The following is a 25674-nucleotide window of genomic DNA, read 5'->3' as shown; positions in this document are numbered from 1 at the left end:
TCTCTCCTCTTCCTTTCTCATATGTACCGTACTCATAGTTCAAGCCATGTGAGTGTAGCTGGAGGAGGGACATTGGATCCCTTTGCTTCCCGTATAATGTAAAGAATCCCAGCTCTCTGACCCCAGGGAGGGTTGTGGAGCCAGGGAAGTCGGGGGGGGTCGGCGATTCCATCATTGGGAGAAGGATTATGTAAACACAAACAGCTTGTTCCTGCTCTCCACTGGCCTCTATGTAAAAGTGAGGCCAATAGTCCCAGCCAGAGTGCAAGAAAGAAGGGCTTTGCATTTCTATGGCACCTTTCATGGACCTCAGGACATCCCAAAGCATTTTACAGCCAAAGAAGTACTTTTGCAGCGTATTCGCTGTTGCAATGTAGGAAACCCATCAGCCAATCTGGGCACAGCAAGCTCCCACAAACAGCAATGTGATGATGAGTATGTGTTTATTGACGTTGATTGGGGGATAAATATTGGTCAGAACACAGTGGGTGGTTGGGGGGGTGAGGGGGAGAGGTGACAGAATGCAATGAGTGAAGCATAATAGCAATATATACAGAGTATGAGAGTAGAAGCAATTCCAGCCACAAATAGCAGGTGCAGAAGAAGAGTCATACGGACTCAAAACATGAACTCTGTTTCTCTCTCCACAGATGCTGCCAGACCTGCTGAGTTTTTCCAGCATTTTCTGCTTTTATTTCAGATTTCCAGTAGTGATTGACAGGGGAATTATCCAATCATCTACCTGTTGGGGGTCCCCTATTCTTCTTTGAGATAGTGTCATGGGGTCTTTCAAAAGAGAGCAGAAATGGCCTTGGCTTATTGTCTCATCCAAAAGACACCACATCCGACAGTGCAGCATTCCTTCAGTAATGCACTGGAGCTTCAGCCTAGATTTTTGGCTCAGGTCCGAGAGTGGGTCTTGAACCCACAACCATCTGGCTCAAAGGCAAGAATGCTGTCAATTGTATATTAATTGTGTTTATTTGTATGGAGATGGTGGGCATTAACTAGGATTTACTTGCACCAATGAATAAACACAGGCTGAAATGGTAGATGTTGGGTAGGGAGACCATAAGACCATAAGACATAGGAGCAGAAATTAGGCCATTCGGCCCATTGAGTCTGCTCTGCCATTCAATCATGGCTGATAAGTTTCTCAACCCCATTCTCCCACCTTCTCCCCGTAACCTTTGATCCCCTTACCAATCAAGAACCTATCCATCTCGGTCTTAAATACACTCAATGACCTGGCCTCCACAGCCTTCTGTGGCAATGAATTCCATAGATTCACCACTCTCTGGCTAAAGAAGTTTCTCCTCATCTCTGTTCTAAAAGGTCTTCCCTTTAATCTGAGACTGTGCTCTCGGGTCCTAGTCTCTCCTACTAATGGAAACATCTTCCCCACGTCCACTCTATCCAGGCCTTTCAGTATTCTGTAAGTTTCAATCAGATCCCCCCTCATCCTTCTAAACTCCATTGAGTATAGACCCAGAGTCCTCAAACGTTCCTCATATGTTAAGCCTTTCATTCCTGGGATCGTTCTCGTGAACCTCCTCTGGACCATCTCCAGGGCCAGCACATCCTTCCTGAGATACGGGGCCCAAAATTGCTCACAATATTCTAAATGTGGTCAGACCAGAGCCTTATAAAGCCTCAGCAGCACATCCCTGCTTTTATATTCTAGTCCTCTCAAAATAAATGCCAACATTGCATTTGCCTTCCTAACTACCGACTCAACCTGCAAGTTAACCTTAAGAGAATCCTGGACTAGGACTCCCAAGTCCCTTTGCACTCCAGATTTCTGAATTCTCTCCCCATTTAGAAAATAGTCTATGCCTCTATTCTTCCTACCAAAGTGCATGACCTCACACTTCCCCATGTTGTATTCCATCTGCCACTTCTTTGCCCATTCTCCTAACCTGTCCAAATCCTTCTGCAGCCTCCCCGCCTCCTCAATACTACCTGTCCCTCCACCTATCTTTGTATCATCTGCAAACTTAGCCAGGATGCCCTCAGTTCCTTCATCTAGATCATTAATGTATAAAGTGAAAAGTTGTGGTCCCAACAGTGACCCCTGCGGAACTCCACTAGTCACTGGCCGCCATCCTGAGAAGGACCCCCTTATCCCCACTCTCTGCCTCCTGCCAGACAGCCAATCTTCTATCCATGCTAGTACCTTGCCTCTAACACCATGGGCTCTTATCTTACTGAGCAGCCTCCTGTGCGGCACCTTGTCAAAGGCCTTCTGGAAGTCCAAGTAGATAACATCCACTGGCTCTCCTTTGTCTAACCTACTCGTTACCTCCTCAAAGAATTCTAACAGATTTGTCAGGCATGACCTCCCCTTGATGAAACCATGCTGACTTTGCCCTATTTTACCATGCACTTCCAAGTATTCTGAAATCTCATCCTTAATAATGGACTCTAAAATCTTACCAACGACCGAGGTAATCAGTCTGTAATTTCCTGTCTTTTGCGTCACTCCCTTCTTAAACAGGGAGGGTTACATTAGCAATTTTCCAGTCCTCCCTGACTCCAGTGATTCCTGAAAGATCACCACAAACGCCTCCACTATCTCTTCAGCTATCTCCTTCAGAACTCTGGGGTGTAATCCATCTGGTCCAGGTGATTTATCCACTTTCAGACCTTTCAGTTTTCCTAGCACCTTCTCTTTGGTAATGGCCACCATACTCACCTCTGCCCCCCGACTCTCTTGAACTTTGGGGATGTTACTCGTGTCTTCCACCGTGAAGACTGACGCAAAGTATCTATTCAGTTCCTCCGCCATTTCTTTGTTCCCCACTACTACTTCTCCAGCGTCATTTTCCAGTGGCCCAATGTCCACTTTTGCCTCTCTCTTAACCTTTATATATCTAAAAAAAAAACTCTTGCAATCTTCTTTTATATTACTGGCTAGTTTACCCTCATATTTAATCTTCTCCCTCCTTATTTCTTTTTTAGTTGTCCTCTGTTGGTCTTTGTAGGCTTCCCAGTCCCCTGGTTTCCCACTGCTCTTTGCCGCATTGTATGCTTTCTCTTTAGCTTTTACGCTGTCTCTGACTTCCCTTGTCAGCCATGGTTGCCTCGTCCTCCCTTTAGTATGCTTCTTCTTCCTAGGGATGAATTTTGCTGTGTCTCCCAAATTACTCCCAAAAACTCCTGCCATTGCTGTTCCACTGTCTTTCCTGCCAGGCTCATCTCCCAGTCAATTCTAGCCAGCTCCTCCCTCATGCCTCTGTAGTTGCCTTTATTCAACTGTAATACCGTTACATCTGATTCCAGCTTTTTCCTCTCAAATTGCAAGGTAAATTCTATCATATTATGGTCACTTCCTCCTAAGGGTTCCTTCACCTTAAGCTCCCTTATCAAATCTGCCTCATTACACATCACTAAATCTAGAATTGCCTGTTCCCTAGTGGGCTCCACCACAAACTGCTCCAAAAAGCCATCTCATTGACATTCCACAAATTCCTTTTCTTGGGATCCACTACTAACCTGATTTTCCCAGTCTACCTGCATATTGAAATCCCCCATGATCACTGTAACCTTGCCTTTCTTACACACCTTTTCTATCTCCTGGTGTATCTTGTGCCCCACATCCTGACTACTGTTCGGAGGCCTGTACATAACTCCCATTATGGTTTTTTTACCTTTGCGGTTCCTCAATTCTACCCACACAGATTCTACGTCATCTGACCCTACGTCGTTTCTTGCTATCGATTTAATTTCATTTCTTACTAACAAAGCAACCCCACCCCCTCTGCCAACCTGCCTATCTTTTCGATAGGATGTATATCCTTGGATATTTAGCTCCCAGTCCTGATCCCCTTGCAGCCATGTCTCCGTGATGCCCACCACATCATACCTGCCAATTTCAATCTGCGCCACAAGCTCATTTACCTTATTTCGTATACTGCATGCATTCAGATACAACACCTTCAGTCCTGTATTTCCCGTCCCCTTTCTCATTGTCGTCCCTTTATCTGATTTGCATGAAGTTAGATTCCTAGCCCTTTCCAAACACTCTGTCCTTTTTTGTGTTCTGGAGACTTTAATAGCCTCTCCTGGGCTCTCCTTTCCTTTCAGTTCTTTCATAATTTTCCATGAAGTTGAATCCATCCCCCCACATGCTAACCTGCTGCTTTGTTTCCCATTAGTCATACGTCTTGGAGTTTTACCCTTCCCCCCCCCACCCACTTTCTAGTTTAAAGTCCTGTTGACCACCTTATTTACCCTTTTCGCTAGAACATTGGTCCCAGATCAGTTCAGGTGGAGACTGTCCCAACGGTACAGATCCCTCCTGTTCCAATACTGATGCCAGTGCCCCACAAAATGGAACCCCTATTTCCCGCACCACTCCTTTAGCCATGTGTTCACTTCCCTTATTCTCGCGTCCCTATGCCAATTTGCACGTGGCTCGGGTAGTAATCCGGAGATTATAACCCTTGAGGATGCACGCTTGCAACGTGTAATTCTTTTTTAATTCATTCATGGGATTTGGGTGTCGCTGGCTGGGCCAGCATTTGTTGCCCATCCCTAGTTGCCCTTGAGAAGGTGATGGTGAGCTGCCTTCTCGAACCGCTGCAGCCCATGAGGTGTAGGTACACCCACAGTGCTGTTAGGGAGGGACTTCCAGGATTTTGATCCAGCGACAGTGAAGGAACGGTGATATACTTCCAAGTCAGGATGGTGTGTGGCTTGGAGGGTAACATCCAGGTGGTGGTGTTCCCATGTGTCTGTTACCCTTGTCCTGATAGATGGTAGTGGTCATGAGTTTGGAAGGTGCTGTCTAAGGAGCCTTGGTGAGTTCCTGCAGTGCATCTTGTAGATGGTACACACTGCTGCTACTGTGCATTGGTGGTGGAGGAAGTGAATGTTTGTGGATGGTGTACCAATCAAGCAGGCTGCTTTGTCCTGGACGGTGTCAAGCTTCTTGAGTGTTGTGGGAGCTGCACTCATCCAGTGGGGAGTATTCCATCACACTCCTGACTTGTGTCTTGTAGATGATGGACAGGCTTTGGGGAGTCAGGAGGTGAGTTACTCATTGCACAATTCCTAGCCTTTGACCTGCTCTTTTAGTCACAGTATTTATATGGCTAGTCCAGTTCAGTTTCTGGTCAATGGTAACCCCCAGGATGCTGATAGTGGGGGATTTTGTGATGGTAATGCCATTGAATGTCAAGGGACGATGGTTACATTCTCTCTTGTTGGAGATGGTCATTGCCAGGCACTTGTGTGGCAGCAATGTTACTTGCCACTTGTCAGCCCAAGCCCTCATATTGTCCAGGTCTTGCTGCATTTGGACATGAACTGCTTCAGTATCTGAGGAGTCGCAAATATTGCTGAACATTGTGCAATCATCAGTGAACACCCCCACTTCTGACCTTATGATGGAAGGAAGGTCATTGATAAAGCAGCTGGAGATGGTTGGGCCTAGGACACTACCCTGAGGAACTCCTGCAGTGATGTCCTGGAGCTGAGATAATTGACCTCCAACAACCACATTCATCTTCCTTTGTGCTAGGTATGGCTCCAACCAGCGAGAGTTTTCCCCCTGATTCCCATTGACTCCAGTTTTGCTCGGGCTCCTTGATGCCACACTCGGTCAAATGCAGCCTTGATGTCAAGGACAGTCAGTCTCACCTCACCTCTGGAATTCAGCTCTTTTGTCCATGTTTGAACCAAGGTTGTAATGAGGCCAGGAGCTGAGTGACCATGGATGCCCAGTCTTGAATAACTATAACTGTTCGAAATCTATCCCATTTAGCTCGGTGGTAGTGCCACACAACATGATGGAGGGTATCCTCAATGTGAAGGGGGGACTTTGTCTCCACAATGGCTGTGCAGTGGTCACTCCTACCGATACTGTCGTGGACAGGTGCATCTGTGGCAAGCAGGTTGGTGAGGATGAGGTCAAGTATGTTTTTATTGCTAAGCAAGTGCCACTTGATAGCACTGTTGATGACCCCTTCCATTATTTTATTGATTGAGGAGAGTAGACTGATGGGGCGGTAATTGGCTGGGTTGGATTTGTGCTGTTTTTTGTATACAGGACATATCTGAGCAATTTTCCACTTAGCCAGTGATGCCAGTGTTGTAGCTGTACTAGAACAGCTTAGCTAGGGGCACGGCAAGTTCTTGGGCACAAGTCTTCAGTACTATTGCCGGAATATTGTCAGGGCCCATAGCCTTTGCAGTATCCAGTGCCTTCAGCCGTTTCTTGATATCACGTGGAGTGAATCGAATTGGCTGAAGACTGGCATCTGTGATGCTGGGGACCTCCGGATGAGGCTGAAATGGATCATCCACTCGGCACTTCTGGCTGAAGATTGTCGTGAATGCTTCAGCCTTATCTTTTGCACTGATGTGCTGGGCTCCTCCATCTATGAGGATGGGGATATTTGTGGAGCCTCCTCCTCCAGTGAGTTATTTAATTGTCCACCACCATTCATGACTGGATGTGGCAGGACTGCAGAACTAAGATTTGATCTGTTGGTTGTGGGATCATTTAGCTCTGTCTATCACTTGCTGCTTATGCTGTTTGGCACACAAGTAGTCCTGTGTTATAGCTTCACCAGGTTGACACCTCATTTTTAGGTATGCCTGGTTCTGCTCCTGACATGCCCTCCTGCACTCCTCATTTAACCAGGGTTGATCCCCTGGCTTGATGGTAATGGTAGAGTGGGGAATATGCCAGATCATGAGGTTACAGATTGTGCTCGAGTACAATTCTGCTTCTGCTGATGGCCCACAACGCCTCATGAATTCCCAGTCTTGAGTAACTAGATCTGTTCAAAATCTATCCCATTTAGCACAGTGTTAGTGCCACACAATACGATGGAGGGTATCCTCAATGTGAAAGCAGGATTTCGTCTCCACAATGACTGGCTGCGCAGTGGTCAATCCTACCGATACTATCATGGACAGATACATCTGCGGCAGGCGGGTTGGTGAGGATGAGGTCAAGTATGTTTTTCCCTCTTGTTGGTTCCCTCACCACCTGCCGCAGACCCAGTCTAGCAGCTATGTCCTTTAGGACTCAACCAGCTCGGTCAGTAGTGGTGCTACCGAGGCACTCTTGGTGATGGACATTGAAATCCCCCACCCAGAGTACATTCTGTGCCCTTGCCACCCTCTGTGCTTCCTCCAAGTGATGTTCAACATGGAGGAGTTCATGGATTCATCAGCTGAGGGAGGGCGGAACAGGGTAATCAGCAGGAGGTTTCCTTGCCCATGTTTGACCTGATGCCATGAGACTCCATGGGGCCCGGAGTTTATGTTGAGGACTCCCAGAGCAATTCCCTCCCGACTGTATACCACTGTGCCACCACCTCTGCTGGGTCTGTCCTGCTGGTGGGACCGGACACACCCAGGGATGGTGATGGTGGTGTCTGGGACATTATCTGTAGGGTCTGATTCCGTGAGGATGACTCTGTCAGGCTGTTGCTTGACTAGTCTGTGAGACAGCTTTCCCAATTTTGGCACCAGCCCCCAGATGTTAGTAAGGAGGACTTTGCAGGGTTGAAAGGGCTGAGTTTGCATTTGTCGTTTCTGGTGCCTAGGTCGATGCCGGGTGGTCCCGTTTCATTCCCTTTTTGTGACTTTGTTGCAACTAAGTTGAACTCAGAGGGTAGTTAAGAGTCAACCACATTGCTGTGGATATGGAGTCACATGTAGGCCAGACCAGGTAAGGATGGCAGATTTCCTTCCCTAAAGGGCATTAGTGAACCAGATGGATGTTTACGACAATCATCAGACAAATTCCACCATGGATTCGTACCCAGGTTCCCCAGAGCATTACCCTGGGTCCCTGGATTACTAGTCCAGCAATAATACTACTACACCATCACCTCCCCTATAAATAAATTGTCATAAAAGTGTGTAAAGTTTGGTTCTAGACTTCCCTTCACCAATTGGCTTTCTAGAGTATAACAAGTGCTACCAACTGCTAGAAGATTGGATAATTCCCCTGTCAATCACTACTGGAGTCTGAAATAAAAACAAAAAGTGCTGGAAAAACTCAGCGGGTTTGGCAGCATCTGTGGAGGGAGGAACAGAGTTAACGTTTCGAGTCCGTATGACTCTTCTTCTGCACCTGCTATTTGTGGCTGGAATTGATTTTACTCACATACTCTGTATTATCTTGCTTCACTCATTGCACTTATAGGAGGAATAATCCTGCTTCTATCGGGAGACTTTGCTATTGTTCAGACCATGAGTCAAAATCCTGGAACTCCCTCCCTAGCAGCACTGTGGGGTGTACCGACACCACAGGGGACTGCAGCGGTTCAAGAAGGCGGCTCACCCACCACCATCTCAAGGGCATCTAGGGATGGGCAATAAGCGCTGGGCCCAGCCAGCGAAGCCCATATCCCATTAACGAACTTTTTAAAAATTAGTTCTGTTTGCTGCAGTTTGTAAAGTCTCCGTTTCGAGTCATGGAGTAATTACTGCACAGGAGGAGGCCATGCAGCCCATTGAGTAGATGCCAGCTCTCTGTACAGAAATCCAGTCAGCTCCATTTCCGCACTCTACCCCTACAGCCCTGTTACTTCGTTTGCCCCCAGGGCCCAGCCAAATTCCTTTCGAAATCATTGATCATCTCTGCTTCCACCGCCCTCTCCGGCAGCTATTTCCAGGCCATGAAAAGCTCAGCAGGTCTGGCAGCATCGGCGGAGAAGAGCACAGTTGACGTTTCGAGTCCTCGTGACCCTTCAACAGACATGAGGACTCGAAACGTCAACTGTGCTCCTCTCCGCCGATGCTGCCAGACCTGCTGAGTTTTCCCAGGTATTTCTGTTTCTGTTTTTGTTTTGGATTTCCAGCGTCCGCAGTTTTTTGCTTTTATTTCCAGGCCATTGCCCACCCACTGCACAAAATAAATTCTTCTTCACATCGCCCCTGCATCTCTTCCCCTTAATCATAAATCTGGGTTCCCCCGGTCCTCGTACAGTCGGCAAATGGGAACAGCATTTCGATGTCTACTTGATGTAAACCTGTCATAATCGTGTACACCTCGCTAAAATCTCTGCCCAACCCCCTTTGTTCTAAGGAGAACAACCTCCCCCCAGCTTCTCTAACTTAACATTCGCGGTTAAAAATCCCTCATCCCTGGAAACCATTCCGGTAAATCTTCTCTGCAGCCTTGTTGGCAGTAAAATAGCCCCAGGGTGCTGGGAATTCTCTCCTAAGCCCTACCCGTTTCCAGCTAACTGGCGGACAGAGGAGTCAAGGCCGCTTTTGCAACGGTGAGGCCCAGCGTTCTTACCGAAACACTGTCCCCAGTTTGAAGATAAAAGTGGATGAACATCAGACAGATGTCATTTCCTAGATGTACACGAACACCTCTCAAAACCTTTAATCTCAGAAACATGCGCTCCACCTCCGTCTCACACTTTTTCTCAGACACACCCCCTCTCTCTCTCTCTGTTATTGCCGTGTGCGTCATAATGGGGCTGTCTGCCGAACCTATTTCTCACAGAGCCCGACGCAGGGAGTTTGAAGAAACGCATTTACTCATGAGCAATGTTACAACAGCTCTGCTTATCTGACAGAAGATATTCAATAGGAAATGAGGCTTCCAAATTTCTCGTTGCTTCACAGGAAGAGGTTTCAGCAAAAAAAAAAAATGTCGAAGTTTGTTTGCTTATCGGCGGAACGAACGTGAGTTTCTCTGTTTCCAGGTAATCTCGAGAGGCTCACTAACCGTTGGAGAAGATCAGGGAACCAATAATTGGTCACCAGTAATTGGACACCGAGGACAAACCCTAAATAAAACCGGCTTCTCTCCCAGACCTGGAGGCTGCTGCACTGAGGGAAGCAGCCTGAAGCAGAGCCATTAAAGTCAAGATTATAAAGAAGGAACTGGTGCCTTTCGCAACCTCAGGATGTCCCCAAAAAATGCTTCACAGCCAATGAGGTGCTTTTGAAGAGAATCGCCGTTGTAATGTAGGGAACCAATTTGTGCACAGCCTATTCGCTCAAATAGCAATGTGATAATGGCCAGATAATCTTTACTTTAGTGAGGGATAACTAATGGCCAGGGCACCAAGGAGAACCCCCACCCCCCACCTCCCCCGAAATAATGCCATGGAATCATTTATGCTTACCTGAAGGGGAAAAGAGAGCCCTAGTTTAACGTCACATGTGAAATTTGGCACCTCTGACAGTGCAGCACTCCTTCAGTCAGGCATTGGAGTTATCAATGGGGTTGAACCCACAACTTTGGGACCTGGAGGCAGGAGTGCTACCCACTCACCCATAGCTGGCACCTGAGCGGTATGATCAGTAACGATTCTCAAACCACATTCATCGCAGTCCGTGACTTCTGTGCTTGTTCATCTCCTCGTCCCATAATATTTGTACATGCTACTGTCAAGCTGCCGCTCAGCGGGTCACACTCTCACCTCTGAGTTGGAAGGTCGTGAGTTCAAGTCCCACTCCTGGGACTTGAGCACAAACGTCCTGGCTGACACTCCAGTGCAGTGCTGAGGGGGTGCTGAATTGTTGTAGGTGCGTCTCTTGGGTGAGGTGTTAAACCCAGGCCTTGTCAGCCCTCTTAGTTGACATAGAATGTCCTGTGACACTATTTGAAATAAGAGCAGTGGAGTTTGGTGTCTGGATCGATATTTATCCCTCAATCCACACCGCTAAAATAAAACAACAGATTATCACTTGTTGTGAGTGGGATCCTGCTGTGCACAAATTGTTTGTTGGTTTCCTACATTATAGCAGCAACCACGCAAAGTGAGTTGTTGGCAAAAATCCTTCAGGATATTCTGAGGCCATGAAAGGTGCTATAGAAATGCGAGTTGGTACTGAGGGATGGGCAATGAATGCTGATCCAGCCAGCCACACCCCAATCCCATGAATGCATTAAGCAAGATGAGATATAAATGCAAATCCTCCTCTCAGGCCATGTCCTAGTCAAGTGGTAACTCATAGAAAATTAGTAAATACGTGTGAGAATGAAGGGAATTCAGAGATAAGCAACACCCTCACACTTAGGTTGTGAGAAACACCTTCCCCTCGAACATTAAGGGAGCGAAAATCCAGCCTTGGCTGAGAGAAAAATCTTTAAGGGCCACTCGCTGCTTTTATTAAAAACAAAAGCAAAATGCTGCAGACGCCGGAAACCTGAGATAAAAACAGGAAAATGCTGGAAATGCGCCTGGCAGTGTCTGTCGTTGAGAGAAACAGAGGCCGGAATTTTCCGCCCCCTCCCTCCGGCGGGGGTCTTCCAGCCCTGCCGAAGGCGACGGACCCTTTGAGTGACCCGCCGTCGTGTTTCGCAGCCCCGCCCCCTTCCTCCCCCTCGCCCGCTGTGACGGAGCCAGGAAATCCCACCTCGAGCGAGCGCTTCGGATTGGTGACCTTTCGCAGGATTGGTGACCTTTCGCAGGATTGGTGACCTTTCGCCAGTCTCTGGGAAAGGTCAGATATTCAACAGTTTACAACAAAGTACAGAGGCGGAAAAGAGGGAGGAAAGGAGGAAAAGGGAAGCTACATGATAGGGTGGAAGGCGGGAGAGACTGAATGCCGAAAGCGATGATAGCGATGGGCAAAAATGATGACCATGGGACTAGACGAGAAACAATAGGTGGGTTTAGAGGAAGCGCAGGTGACAACAGCAGAATCATCACCCCTTTTACATTGAATCATCCCTCCCCTCCACCCTGTCACAGGCCTACCCTTTAGTTTGTTCCTCTCCTTCCCCCCTTTTCCCCCAGCTCTCCATATGCTTGTAGGCCGTTAAATCGCTAAAATCTCCCAGTTCCAACGAAAGCGGAATCAGCCTGAAACATTTGCTCTGTCTCACCCTCCACAGGTGCTGCCCAAGTCCATCCAACATTTTCTAACTTTATTTCACCTTTCCAGCATCTGCAGTATTTTTGCTTTTGTTCCAACAATGGGGTAGATGTGGTCAGTGGGGGTATGTGAGAGAGCAACAAGTCAATAATTGTTAGAAAAATAGAGAAAGGACAAATACATTTTTTTTTTAAATTATTCTTTTATGGGATGTGGGCTTTGCTGGTAGGGCCAGCATTTGTTGCCCATCCCTAATTGCCCTTGAACTGAGTAGCTTGCTAGGCCATTTCCAAGGGCAGTTAAGAGTCAGCCACATTGCTGTGAGTCTGGAGTCACATGCCCAGGTAAGGATGGCAGATTTCTTTCCCTAAAGGGGGCATTAGTGAACCAGATGGGTTTTTACGACCAAGTCAATGTTAATTCCATGGTTACCATTACTGAGAGACCAGCTTTCAATCCCAGATTGAAGTTAAATCCCACCAGCTGCTGTGGTGAGATTTGAACCCATGACCCCAGAGCATTAGCCTACAGCTCTGGATTATTAGCCCAGTGACAATACCACTGCACCGTCATCTCCCATTGGGCCAGAAAAGACTCGAGGAGGCTTTCAGTTGAGGCCAAATCAAATTTACCTCTTCTTTTGAAAACAATAGAAGATATATGTCCAGAAAATTCAATCTCTTGGTGTTTGGGACCAGTTTGGCATCCTGTTGTGCACTTGGGAGAATGTGATCGCAAAAACAACAGCTTGCATTTATGTAGCACCTTTAATCCAGTAAGCTTTCCCAAGGCATTTCATGAGAATATTATCAAACAAAATTTGGGACCAAGTCACGTGAGGTGGCTAAAAATTTGGTTCAAAGAGGTTGATTTTAAGGAACATCTTAAAAGGGAAGAGGAGATGTTTAGGGGGGAAGTTGGGGTCAAAGGCAGCTAGAGGCACGCCCACCAATGGTGGAGTAATAGAAATTGGGAATGCATGGTGGACAGAATTGGAGGAGTACCAAGATCTTGAGGCATTGTGGGGCTGGAGGATAGCAGACAATGAGGTCATGGAGGGGGCGGATTTGAACACAAGGATGAGAATTTTAAGATTGAGTGTCGTCGGACTGGGAGTTAATGTGGTTCAGCAAGTACAGGGAGGTGTTAGCCGAATGGGATTTGGCGCCGTATGATATGTTTTACATTGTGCCCTGGCCCTGGTAACTATTGATTAACAAACACTGGATACAGCCTCTCACAAATCGCTTTCAGAGACTTAATGTTGCTGCCATGCAAAGGCCCAGATACATGGTAATAATTGAAGTCCATCTATACAAGATAAAAAAAAAATTACAGCCCCTCTATCAATATGTCAACTGGTTATTGACTGATTCCAAGCCCTTTCAATCCATGATCTCACTCAGAAAGATTATTGCAAGAACATATATGGTGAAAAAACCCTTGACATCAATCTTAGATCCTTCTTTGATTCTGTTCCATTTGCCCCACAATCTCCTTTATCTTAATAATTAGTTATATGTGAAAATTTTAAAAAAAGGACTTGTATTTCACAGCCTCGAAACATCCCAAAGTGCTTTACAGCCAATTGAGTACTTTTGAAATGTGGTCGCTGTTGCCACATAGGAAATGCAGCAGCGAATTTGCACACAGCAAGCTCCCACAAACACTAATGTGATAATGATCAGGTATTCTGTTATCTTAGTGATTTTAACTGAGGGGTAAATATTGACCAGGACACCAGGGAGGATTTAACTGCAGTCTTAGAGTCTTGCCGTGGGACCTTTTATGCCTGTTTCAGAGGGCAGGCGGGGTCTGGATTTTATGTTTCACCCATTGGCAGCACCTCTAGGAGTGTAGCACTCCTTAGGTAATGCACATGGAGTTTCAGCCCAGGTTTTGTCTGTCTGCATGTCTCTGGAGGGGGATTTGAACCCAGCAGCCCTTCTGACCTAGAGCTGAGAGTGCTACAGTCAAGGCTGACACAAGTAAAGAAAGGGGTAGCAAAACACTGGAGTTGGAACAGCAATTGTGTCTATCACCGTTCAGCCTGTTTATTGAATTTGTTACTTTAGCCTCTTGGTTGACTTGTTTCAAGCTATATGGGCCTATTGGATTTTCATCGCTTCCCTTACAGTTCAATTCTCTGTCATTTTTATCATTCTTGATTGGGTACCTTTTGACGTTTCCCTCATACAGCACCCATCTCCCTGCTTCCAACCTGGCCTCCACCTCAGTCTCTCTCTCTCTCCTCTTTGCCCTCATTCTTCCCTACGTTACTCCAAAAGCCTTCAAATATTGAATCAACACTAAAACCAGTACACAAGCTACCCCTACCCCCGCTGTCTAACAATGTCACCCCTGCAATATACTTAGCCACACAAATTGTCAAATCGATTGGCTTCTGCTTTGCAAGTAGCCACAGTGGGGATGGACCTCTGGCTTGTGGTCCAGCGCTGACTGTGGATTCGCAATGATGATCTGCTAAAGGCTTGAGTGAAATTAGTACCTGGTTCATTAAATAAATGTAAGGGAGCGAGTTCCTGACTATAAGCTGCCGTTACTGTTCGTGCTAATGAGTTGCTGGTGTGAAACTGAACCGAACCAATCCGGAAAGTCCCAGTCTCAATCCTGTTAGAATGATAGAGCAATGCAGCACAGGAGGCCATTCAGCCCATCGAGCCTGTGACAGTTCTTGGAAAGAGCTATCCAATTAGTCCAACTCCCCTGTTCTTTCCCCACTGTGCTGGACTTTTTTCTATCAAGTGTTCTATTCTGAACATTTCTATTGAATCTGCTTCCCCCCCCCGACCTTGGTACAATTCCAGTAACTCTCTCCCACCACCCCCCCACCCACCCCCTCTCCAAGGCCTTGATGTGGTGTCCAGAACTGAACACAACCCCGCAGCTGAGACCTTGTTGTAAAATGGCAAATTATCCTGAGCGAGGCTGGCTTCCACTGGGCCATTAGTTGAGGAGCTGTGATTAGCTTCAGTGGCCTTCAGTTGGTGAGGTAGTGACCAGGGAGGGGGTCAATCCCTTCTCCACTGAGTTACCTACTGAGAAGGTAACTGATTGTTGTAAACAGCCTGCACACTTTGCTGAGCTATGCGTGCGGAGGTTGGGCACAGCAGTATAGAGAGTCGTCACTCACCTTGCTGCACCCCACAGGCTAACCATCGCTTCAAGCCCATCTTGATCTGTAGCTGTTGTGGTTTATTTTATTTTTTTTTTTGCCCAAGTCTCAGTGTTACACTCCCAGCGTCTGGAGTCTTCAGGCTGCGGCTCTCTCTGCCACCACCACCGCTGTCTCAAAGAACCTTTCCCCAAACCGTTCAGAGCCCCGGTGAGCTCCTCTTGAAGTTCTGCCTCCCTCTCCAGAGCGCTGAAAAAGGACTGTGACCCTTCCCTGCAACGCGCTGCCTCCCACACCAGCGAGAGGTGTACATCGGTCTGATTGTAACTGCCAACCAGCTTCACCGGTCACATGACCACGTCGGTCTGATTTCAGAGGAAACATTCAACCCCAAATCTTCTCATTTTTCTACCTTCCTGACTTCCTGTTTGCAGCCACTTGCCTCGCAGTCTCTCAAATTTCCGCTGATTCACAACGAGGTTGCTTTTCGCTTCTTAGATTCACGATAAGCCCTGCGATCATTTCCCAGTAACCTGACAACCGAGTCCAACGGGAACTACAGAATGCCGCACAGCAGAGAGGAGGAGGAGGAGGAGGCTATTCGGCCCATCGCGCCTGTGCCAGCCCTGTGAAAGAATTCTCCAGTCGGTCCCACTCCCCTTGCTCTCTCTCCCCGTAGCCCTTGCGCATCTTTTCATTTGTAAATATTTATCCAATTCCCTTTTGAAAGTTACTGTTGAATTTGCTCCCAACACCCCCTTTCATATCGCAGATTATACAACTCGCTGCATTAAAAAAAAATCCTCATCCCCTCCTTTGGTTTTTTTCTGGCTAATAATTTTAAATCTGTGCCCTCAGGTTATCCACCCCTCCTGTCACTGCAACCAGTTTCTCCTTACTCTGTCTATCAAAACTCTCCATCATTTTGAACACAGCTGTTACATGTTTCCCTTAACCTCCTCCATTTCAAGGAGAACAATATTTCGGCTCTTATAGCTTCTCCACAGAGCTGTGGCCTGGCTGATTTCTCCTCTCCTTTCCACAGGTATACCGAGGCTGCCTGTAGAGACCCCGACCAGCTCTCCTGGAGTCAGCCAACTTGATGTGCAACAAAGTTCGTGCTTCAGTAGCTTTTGAACCATATCAGCAAAACACAAGTGTACCATCTGACAACTGAGACATGAGGAAAAAGCTGCATAATCACTGACAACACCGAAACCCATCATTGTGTCATCTGGATATTGTGTCACTGCAGCAACCACGTTAACTTATATATATATATATATATGTTTTTTTAATCCTTTGCAGGGTAGGGGGGAGTGGTTCGGTCACACCGTGGGACATGCAGGTGACAAAACGATAAACACAGCCATCGACAGGAATTCCGACCGGAGTCCACTCCGACTTGCCCAAGACTTGTGAGATGAGTTAAGCTGCCTCCCCATCTGCCTCCTGTTCTGAAAAGCGTTAGTCATTTCCTGCCCGCCAAGGCTGCTTCACTGCAGTTTTGTTCATGGGCTGTTTGGAAATAGAGCAACGGTCGTGACCACGGTCGGCCCGAAACCAGAACAGGAGCCAACTGGTTTCATGGCGTGCCAGGTGAAAACCTCCCCCCCCCGCCAACAACCCCGCAGCACCATTCCCAGATCGTGCGTCTCGTTTAGGAACGCCAGCCGTTCACTGTTAGCCACTTCCGATGGTTAAAGGCCACTCTCAGCAAGTTAGACTGCGCAGCTCACATCACAAAGTTTACCAGTCTCGCGTCCGCAATACAGAAAGAGGCCATTCGGCCCCACGGGTCTGTGCTAGCTTTATGCTCCCCGCGAGCCTCCGCCCACCCTTCTTCCTAGCAGCATATCCCTCTGCTCCTTTCTCCCCCGTGTGTTTTATCCAGCTTTCCCCTTAAATACTACCCACCTCAGCCACACCCTGTGGGAGCGAGTCCTACAGTCTCGCCACTCTCCGGGTAAAGACGTTTCTCCTGAATCCCCTGTTGGATTTATCAGTGACTATCTCATATCGGTGGCCCCCTGGTTCTGGCCTTGTCAGTATTTTCTCTACTTCTACCACACTGGCTCTCCTCAACCTAGTCTCCAAGGAAACCCTGGGCGGAGGGTGAGGTGGGGGCTGGTGTGAGGAGGGGTGGGGGGGTGGTGGTTGTAGAGAATTCTGAGGGAGTCCGCAGAATCATTTCTCTAGCCGGGCGAGTGAAAGGAAAGGAAAACCCAAGGGAAAAAAGGGCTGTAAGAAGAGCTGCCTTCCCAGCCTGCTCTGTAAGAACTCACGGGAGTTTGTGTTAGCCCCACTCCAGTCGCTGACAGACGTGTTCACCCCCAAAGCTCCTGAACACTCTTCACAATCACAAGGATCTCAGCTGCCATGATTCTCAGAGGTGAGTTGCCTTTCGGGAGGAGAGGCGATGTCGTGTATTTACTGCTGTGATACCGGGGGTGGGGGGTGGGGGTAGGGGTGGGGGCATTGAATTTGGTTTCCTACGCAGTGAACTTGTCATTGTGATGCTGCATACACACCCAGACTGAGTATTGTCTGTTTATATTCACCTCGTGTTAGTTTGATTCTTCTAATCGTGGAAAGGGTCAGTTCGTTTTACATAACCCTTCCGCCATTTTGCCATAATATATATTAGTGGAATGATTCAGTAACACAGAGAACCTGTGGTGGTCTGGAACAGGTTGGTGGGATATTCCCGAGAGTGTCACTTCCGCGTGAGGGATCTGTTATTAAGTTGCAGGGGAGAAAACTTGGCTCCTTATGTGAAGCTTCTCTTTAAGCAACAGAATTGTCAGCCTGTTAAACAGCAAAGTATGGTGAGACTGTTTACCCAGGTGTTGCCCAGGCAACCTGGCCAATTACCACCCCATCCGTCCACTCTCCATCATCAGTAAAGTAATGGAAGGGGTCATCAACAGTGCTATCAAGCGGCACTTGCTTAGCAATAACCTGCTCACTGATGCCCAGTTTGGGTTCTGCCAAGGCCACTCAGCTCCTGACCCCATTACAGCCTTGGTCCAAACATGGACAAAAGAGCTGAACTCCCGAGGTGAGGTGAGAGTGACTGCCCTTGACATCAAGGCTGCATTTGATCGAGTGTAGCATCAAGGAGCCCCAGCAAAACTGGAGTCAATGGGAATCGGGGGGGAAACTCTCCACTGGTTGGAGTTATACCGAGCACAAAGGAAGATGGTTGTGGTTGTTGGAGGTCAATCATCTCAGCTCCAGGACATCACTGCAGGAGTTCCTCAGGGTAGTGTCCTCGGCCCAACCATCTTCAGCTGCTTCATCAATGACCTTCCTTCAATCATAAGGTCAGAAGTGGGGATGTTCGCTGATGATTGCACAATGTTCAGCACTATTTGCGACTCCTCAGATACTGAAGCAGTCCATGTCCAAATGCAGCCAGACCTGGACAACATCCAGGCTTGAGCTGACAAGTGGCAAGTAACTTTCATGCCACACAAGTGCCAGGCAATGACCATCTCCAACAAGCCAGAATCTAACCATCATCCCTTGACATTCAATGGCATTACCATCACTGAATCCCCCGCTATCAACATCCTGGGGGTTACCATTGACCAGAAACTGAACTGGACTAGTCATATAAATACTGTGGCTACAAGAGCAGGTCAGAGGCTAGGAATCATGCAAGGAGTAACTCACCTCCTGACTCCCCAAAGCCTGTCCACCATCTACAAGGCACAAGTCAGGAGTGTGATGGAATACTCCCCACTTGCCTGGATGAATGCAGCTCCCACAACACACAAGAAGCTGGACACCGTCCAGGACAAAGCAGCCCACGTGATTGGCACCACAAACATTCAGTCCCTCTACCACCAACGCACAGTAGCAGCAGTGTGTACCATCTACAAGATGCACTGCAGGAACTTCCCAAGGCTCCTCCGACAGCACCTTTTAAATCCACGACCACTACCAAATAGAAGGACAAGGGCAGCAGACGGATGGGAACACCACCACCTGGAAGTTCCCCTCCAAGCCACTCACCATCCTGACTTGGAAATATATTGGCCGTTCCTTCACTGTCGCTGGGTCAACACCCTGGAACTCCCTCCCTAACAGCACTGTGGGTGTACCTACACCACATGGACTGCAGCGGTTCAAGAAGGCAGCTCACCACCACCTTCTCTAGGGCAATTAAGGATGGGCAATAAATGCTGGCCCAGCCAGCGAAACCCACATCCCGTAAATGAATTTAAAAAAAGCTGTTGCTAATACTGATTTGATCAGTAGCTGTTTGTGTTGGATGTGACCTGTAAATGAATTAGCAATGTGCTCTTTCATTCTTTCACAGGATGTTGGTGTCACTAGCTAAGCCATTATCTATTTACCCTCAAGAACTGAGTGGCTTGCTAGGCTATCTCAGATTCAACCACATTGCTGTGGGTCTGGAGTTACATGTAGGCCAGACCCAATAAGGACAGCAGATTTCCCTCCCTAAAGGGCATTAGTGAACTAGATGGGTTTTTACAACAATTGACAATGGTTTCATGGTCTACCTCAGAGATAAATTCAAATTTCACTGTCTGCCATGGTGCGGTTTGAACCCAGGTCCTCAGAGCCTTATCCCAGGTGCCTGCGTTACTAGTTCAGTAACAGTACCACTACACCACCACCTCCCCTAGTTGCCCTTGAGAAGGTGGCGGTGAGCTGCCTTCTTGAACCGCTGCGGTCCATGTGGTGTGGGTACACCCACAGTGCTGTTAGGGAGGGAGTTCCAGGATTTTGACCCAGTGACAGTGAAGGAACGGCCGATATATTTCCAAGTCAGGATGGTGAGTGACTTGGAGGAGAATTCGCAATCTTTAACCACATTAAAAGCCATTGGAGTGTTAGTGGAGTTATGCATAACCACTATCTCTGATTTTCCTGGTTTGTTTCATGATTGTCTAAATCAGTGAAGTTGTTCTCAATTTGCTACAGCAGACAATTACCTATTTCTTGAAAGCATTATCAAAAACCTCTTTACATGCAACACTTTCCTATTGTGAGTGTTATATTGATATATAATTTGGTTTGGAGGACCATGATCACTCATCCATTTGAAAAGGGGACCTTCAACCACAATAGCTTGAGAACCTACCCTCTCAAACCCTTTCATAATCCTAAAGACCTCTATCCACTCACCCCTCACCCCTCACCCTTCTCTTACATTTTCTCATGAAATGTTTGTAAGAATTAAATTCCTGCCTTTCAACCAGAGGAAATGTCTGGCGTGAGTCTCTGGGCAGCTGCTCTATGCGTCATAGCAACAAAAAGCACCACTTGCTGGACAACTGGTTAACTGCAGTCCCGACGCTTCAGCACAGCCAGACATCTTCTTCATTGTTCACCTGTTCCCATTCTGAATCTGTGCTGAGGCCTAGATCCACGACCATTGGGCTGGCTCCCATTGCCATGGCCAGTGGGCTTTCACTCAATGGGCAAATCATAGAATCCAACAGTGCGGAAGGAGGCCATTCAGCCCATTGTGCCTGTTCCCAGCTTTATGGAAGAGCTATCCAATTAGTCGCACTGCCCTCTGTTCTTTTCCTACGGCCTGCAAATTCCCCTTTCCAAGTATTTATCCAACTGCCCTCCTGAAAGTGACTGTTGAATCTGCTTCCACTGCCCGTTCAGGCAGTGCATTCCAGGTCACAACAATTCACCCTGTGAAAAGAATTCCCCTCATCCTCTCTCTGCTTCTTTAGACTGTAAATCTGTGTTCTCTGGTTGCCGACCCAGTCCCAGTGGAACATTCCGCACTACTTACTCTATCAAAACCTCGAAAAATTCCCTTAACCATCTCAGCCGCTAGCACAGCAACCCCAGCTCCTCTAGTTTCTCATCCCTGGTCCTACTCTAGAAAATCTGCTCTACCCTCTCTAAAGGCCTTGATATCCTTCCTGAATTTTAAAAAATTATTCATGGGATGTGGGCATCACTGGCTAGGCCAGCATTTATTGCCCACCCCTAATTGCCCTTGTTCAGAGGGCATTTAAGAGTCAACCACGTTGCTGTGGGTCTGGAGTCACATGTAGGCCCAGAGCAGGTAAGGACGGCAGATTTCCTTCCCTAAAGGACATTAGTGAACCAGATGGGTTTTTACAACTATTAGCAATGGTTTCATAGTCATCATTAGACTTTATTTTAATCAAATTCAAATTTCACCATCTGCCATCGTGGGATTGGAACCTGGGTCCCCAGAGCATTACCACCAGGTCTCTAGATTACCAGTCCAGTGATAATACCACTACACCCCCCACCTCCATTGTGGACAAGGCTGTTTGATCTGAAATATTTTTGCCATCTCTGCACAGGTCAAGGTTCAAACCCAGTACTTTTTTCCTTCTGTCTGACTCAGCTCCCCACTGGAAGTCTTGAATTAGGTCACTAGAGACTCTAGTTCAGTATTATTTCCATTAAGCTCTTAAACTACTTAAATTCATGCTTATGGTGTTAATTACACTGTGCAAAAACTTGGTGTCAAAGTAACCATGAGGCTGATGGTGCTCGCGGTTAATCATGCATAAATGGTACAGCAGCCTCAGGTGAGTGGCAGACACGTGGTTAAACAGCAATGTGCAAACACTACATTATCCCATCGCTAGCTTCCCGAAAATGGTGTCTTTCCCTTCACTTCCCCATTTTTTAGGAATTTGCTGTACTTGACTATAAAACTCACCGCGGAAAGTTACAGGCCGTTTAAAATGTTATAATTGTTAATTCCTGCCAAGCAACCACTCTGGAAATGAAAATTAACTTTTACAAGTGTAGAGTCTCATTCCTTCAAGTTTCAAATTTTGGGGGGAGATTTTAAAAATGTGAAATATTAAATTTAACTTATTTTTTTTTTACTTTTCCTTTCTGTCTCTTTTATTTTTTTCTCTTTTAATCCAATCCTTCCTTCCCTCTCTTTATTTCTTGTTCTGAACCTGCTCTGACATTGAATTCACCCTCTTTAATTCTTCCACCTTCTCTATCTTTGCACTGTTCTCAGTCCTTCAATCTGATTGGTTAGGGAGATACGCTATTGGTTGCCCTGTTTACTCCAATTCCACATGCCCTGTTGCCTTCGCTGCGATATTGACAACTCATACTCCCAGTCACTTTGGGGGCAAAAATGTTTTCAGTTAAAGGGTGAGTGGCAAGTCTAATTAACTAAGTCGGATATTAGTAGATGCTGTGCTGCTGCAAAACCTGGCCCACAGAAAGTTTCCAATCCAAAAAAGCTGTTTTGAGTCATCAGAAAGCAGAGCAGTACACACAGTACATGAATAGCAAGATCAAATAGAAGGAAGAATGAGTGTAAAAGTCTTTGCCTTAAATGGGTTAATGCTTCTGTTAAAATAGTCAAGGAATGCTACCCAAATATGTTCAAGAGTTGTGACTAATACAGACATTCTAGCCCAGAAAATTATGCTCAGTCTGTGCTTTGTTCTCCAGTCACTGATTTATTCATATTGGGCTTTATTCTTTATGAAACTGAGAAAAGCCAGTGCACTCGAATCAATGGTGTTCGCAGGACCATCCAGACCTTACAGAAGCAAGAAAGATTCCTTCCTTCTCTGGCTCAAGGCACTCAAACTAGAAGCAGCCTTTCCCACACCATTAAACCCATCAGCATGTATGCGCGCACAGACACTCACACACACAGGCACATACACAGGCACACACTCACACACACACACAGGCGCACACACAGGCACACACACACATGCAGGCACACACACACACACACACACACAGGCGCGCAGAGACACACACACACACATACACACACACACACACATACACACATGCGCCCATCATTCAATACGATTGTGGTTGACCTGTGATTTAACTTCATATACCTGCCTTGGCTCCATATCACTTAATGAAGAGTGCCGGAGACCATGCCAGGAGCAGCATCAGGCATACCTAAAAATGAGGTGTCAACCTGGTGAAGCTACAACACAGGACTACTTGTGTGCCAAACAGCATAAGCAGCAAGCGATAGACAGAGCTGAGCGATTCCACAACCAATGAATCAGATCTAAGTTCTGCTGTCCTGCCACATCCAGTTGTGAATGGTTGAGGACAATTAAACAACTCACTGGGGGAGGAGGATCCATAAATATCCCCATCATCATTGATGGAGGAGCCCAGTACATCAGTGCAAAGATAAGGCTGAAGCATTTGCAACAATCTTCAGCCAGAAGTGCCGAGTGGATGATCCATCTTGACCTCCTCTGGAGGTCCCCAACATCACAGATGCCAGTCTTCAGCCAATTCTATTCCACCTGATATTAAGAAATAGCTGAAGGCACTGGATACTGCAAAGGCTATGGGCCCTGACAATATTCTGGCAATAGTACTAAAGATGTGCTCCAGAACATTCTGTGCCCCTAGCCAAGCTGTTCCTGTAACAGCTACAACAGTGGCATCTACCCGACGATGTGGAAAATTGCCCAGGTATGTCCTGTATACAAAAAGCAGGACAAATCCAATCCGGCCAATTACAGCCCCATCAGTCTACTCTTGATCATCAGTAAAGTAATGCAAGGGGTCATCAACAGTGCTATCAAGCGGCACTTGCTTAGCAATAACCTGCTCACTGATGCCCAGTTTGGGTTCCGCCAGGGCCACTCAGCTCCTGACCTCATTACAGCCTTGGTTCAAACTTGGGCAAAATAGCTGAACTCCAGGGGTGAGGTGAGAGTGACTGCCCTTGACATCAAGGCTGCATTTGACCGAGTGTGGCATCAAGGAGCTCTCGCAAAACTGGAGTCAATGGGAATCAGGGGGAAAGCTTCCCACTAGTTGGAGTCATACCTAGCACAAAGGAAGATGGTTGTGGTTGTTGGGGGTCAGTCATCTCAGCTCCAGGATATCACTGCAGGAGTTCCTCAGGGTACTGTCCTAGGTCCAACCATCTTCAGCTGCTTCATCAATGACTTTCCTTCCATCATAAGGTCAGAAGTGGGGATGTTCGCTGATGATTGCACAACGTTCAGCACCATTCGTGACTCCTCAGACACTGAAGCAGTCCATGTCCAAATGCAGCAAGATCTGGACAATATCTAGGCTTTGGCTGGCAAGTGGCAAGTAACATTCATGCCACACAAGTGTCAGGCAATGACCATCTCCAACAAGACAGAATCTAACCATGTCCCCTTGACATTCAATGGCATTACCATCACTAAATCCCCACTATCAACATCCTGGGGGTCACTGGACAAGCCATATAAATACCATGACTGCAAGTGCAGGTCAGAGGTTAGGAATCGTGCGACGAGTAACTCACTTCCTGACTCCCCAAAGTCTGTCCACCATCTACAAGGCACAAGTCAGGAATGTGATGGAATACTCTCCGCTTGCCTGGATGAGTGCAGCTCCCACAACACTCAAGAAGCTCAACACCATCCAGGACAAAGCAGCCCAGTTGATTGGTACCCCATCCACAAACATTCACTCCCTCCACCACCGACACACAGTAGCAGCAGTGTGTGTACCATCTACAAGATGCACTGCAGGAATTCACCAAGGCTCCTTAGACAGCACCTTCCAAACCCACGACCACTACCATCTAGAAGGACAAGGGTAGCAGATAGATGGGAACACCACCACCTGGAAGTTCCCCTCCAAGTCACTCACCATTCTGACTTGGAAATATATCGCCGTTCCTTCACTGTCACTGGGTCACAATCCTGGAACTCCCTCCCTAACAGCACTGTGGGTGTACCTACACCACATGGACTGCAGCGGTTCAAGAAGGCAGCTCACCACCACCTTCTCAAGGGCAATTAGGGATGGGCAATAAATGCTGGCCTAGCCAGCGAAGCCCACATCACATCAATGAATAGAAAAAATACCTTTGAATCACGAAAATCTATCAATCGCATATTTAAAATTAACAATTCATCAAGCACCAATTGCCGCTTACAGAAGAGAGTTTCAAATATCTACCACACTGTGTGTGTAGAAGTGATTCCTGATCTGTGGCTCTATTCTTAAAGGGGCAGTCCAATCTAACTCATTCTTTCCCAGCACCTCACCCTCGAGGGTTTACCTCCTACCATTGAACGGGCTGTTCAATTCCGAAGCTTGATGCCATCCAACTATTGCTTCTCAATTAATCTCATTCTCTCCCCCTCTCCATACAAACATATGAACCTGTGAATTAGGAGCAGGCTGCCTCGATCCTGCTCCGCCCTTCAATCTGATCACCGCTGCTCTGATTGTAACCTCCCGCTGACCCCTTCCACCCCCTTGCTGATCAAGAATCTATCCAGCTCTGACTTAAAAATATTCAAAGGCTCTGCTTCCACCGCCTTTTCAGGAAGAGAGTTCCAAAGACTCACCACCCTCCCAGTGAAAATATTTCTCCTCACCTGTCCTAAACGGGTGCCCCCTTATTTTTAGACAGTGGCCCTGGTACTAGGTTCTCCCACAAGAGGAAACATCCTCTCCACATTGACCCTGTTAAGACCCCTCAGGATCTTATATGTATTATTCAGTGGCCTCTTACTCTTCTAAACTCCAAGCCAAGACTAGCCTGTCCGACCTTTCCTCGATGGACAACTCACCCCAGTCAAGGTATTAGTTTAGTTAACCTTCTCTGAACTGCTTCCGACGTATTTACATCCTTCCTTAAATAAGGAGACCGATATACTTCTGTTTTCCTAATTACTTGCTGTACCTGCAAACTCGTCTTTTGCGATTCATGCACTAGGACA

The 25674-nt window shown here is 47.1% G+C and overlaps 1 protein-coding gene across 1 annotated transcript in view; it reads right to left on the bottom strand.

The window, feature by feature from the left end:
* The window catches only part of LOC144668906 (ras/Rap GTPase-activating protein SynGAP-like), an 86842-nt gene that overhangs the window by 38887 nt on the left and 22281 nt on the right, over positions 1-25674 (bottom strand). The window lies entirely within an intron of this gene.

Source organism: Cetorhinus maximus, chromosome 28, assembly GCF_964194155.1.
Source record: "Cetorhinus maximus chromosome 28, sCetMax3.hap1.1, whole genome shotgun sequence".
Taxonomy (NCBI): domain Eukaryota; kingdom Metazoa; phylum Chordata; class Chondrichthyes; order Lamniformes; family Cetorhinidae; genus Cetorhinus; species Cetorhinus maximus.
This window is presented reverse-complemented; position numbering and strand designations above follow the sequence as displayed.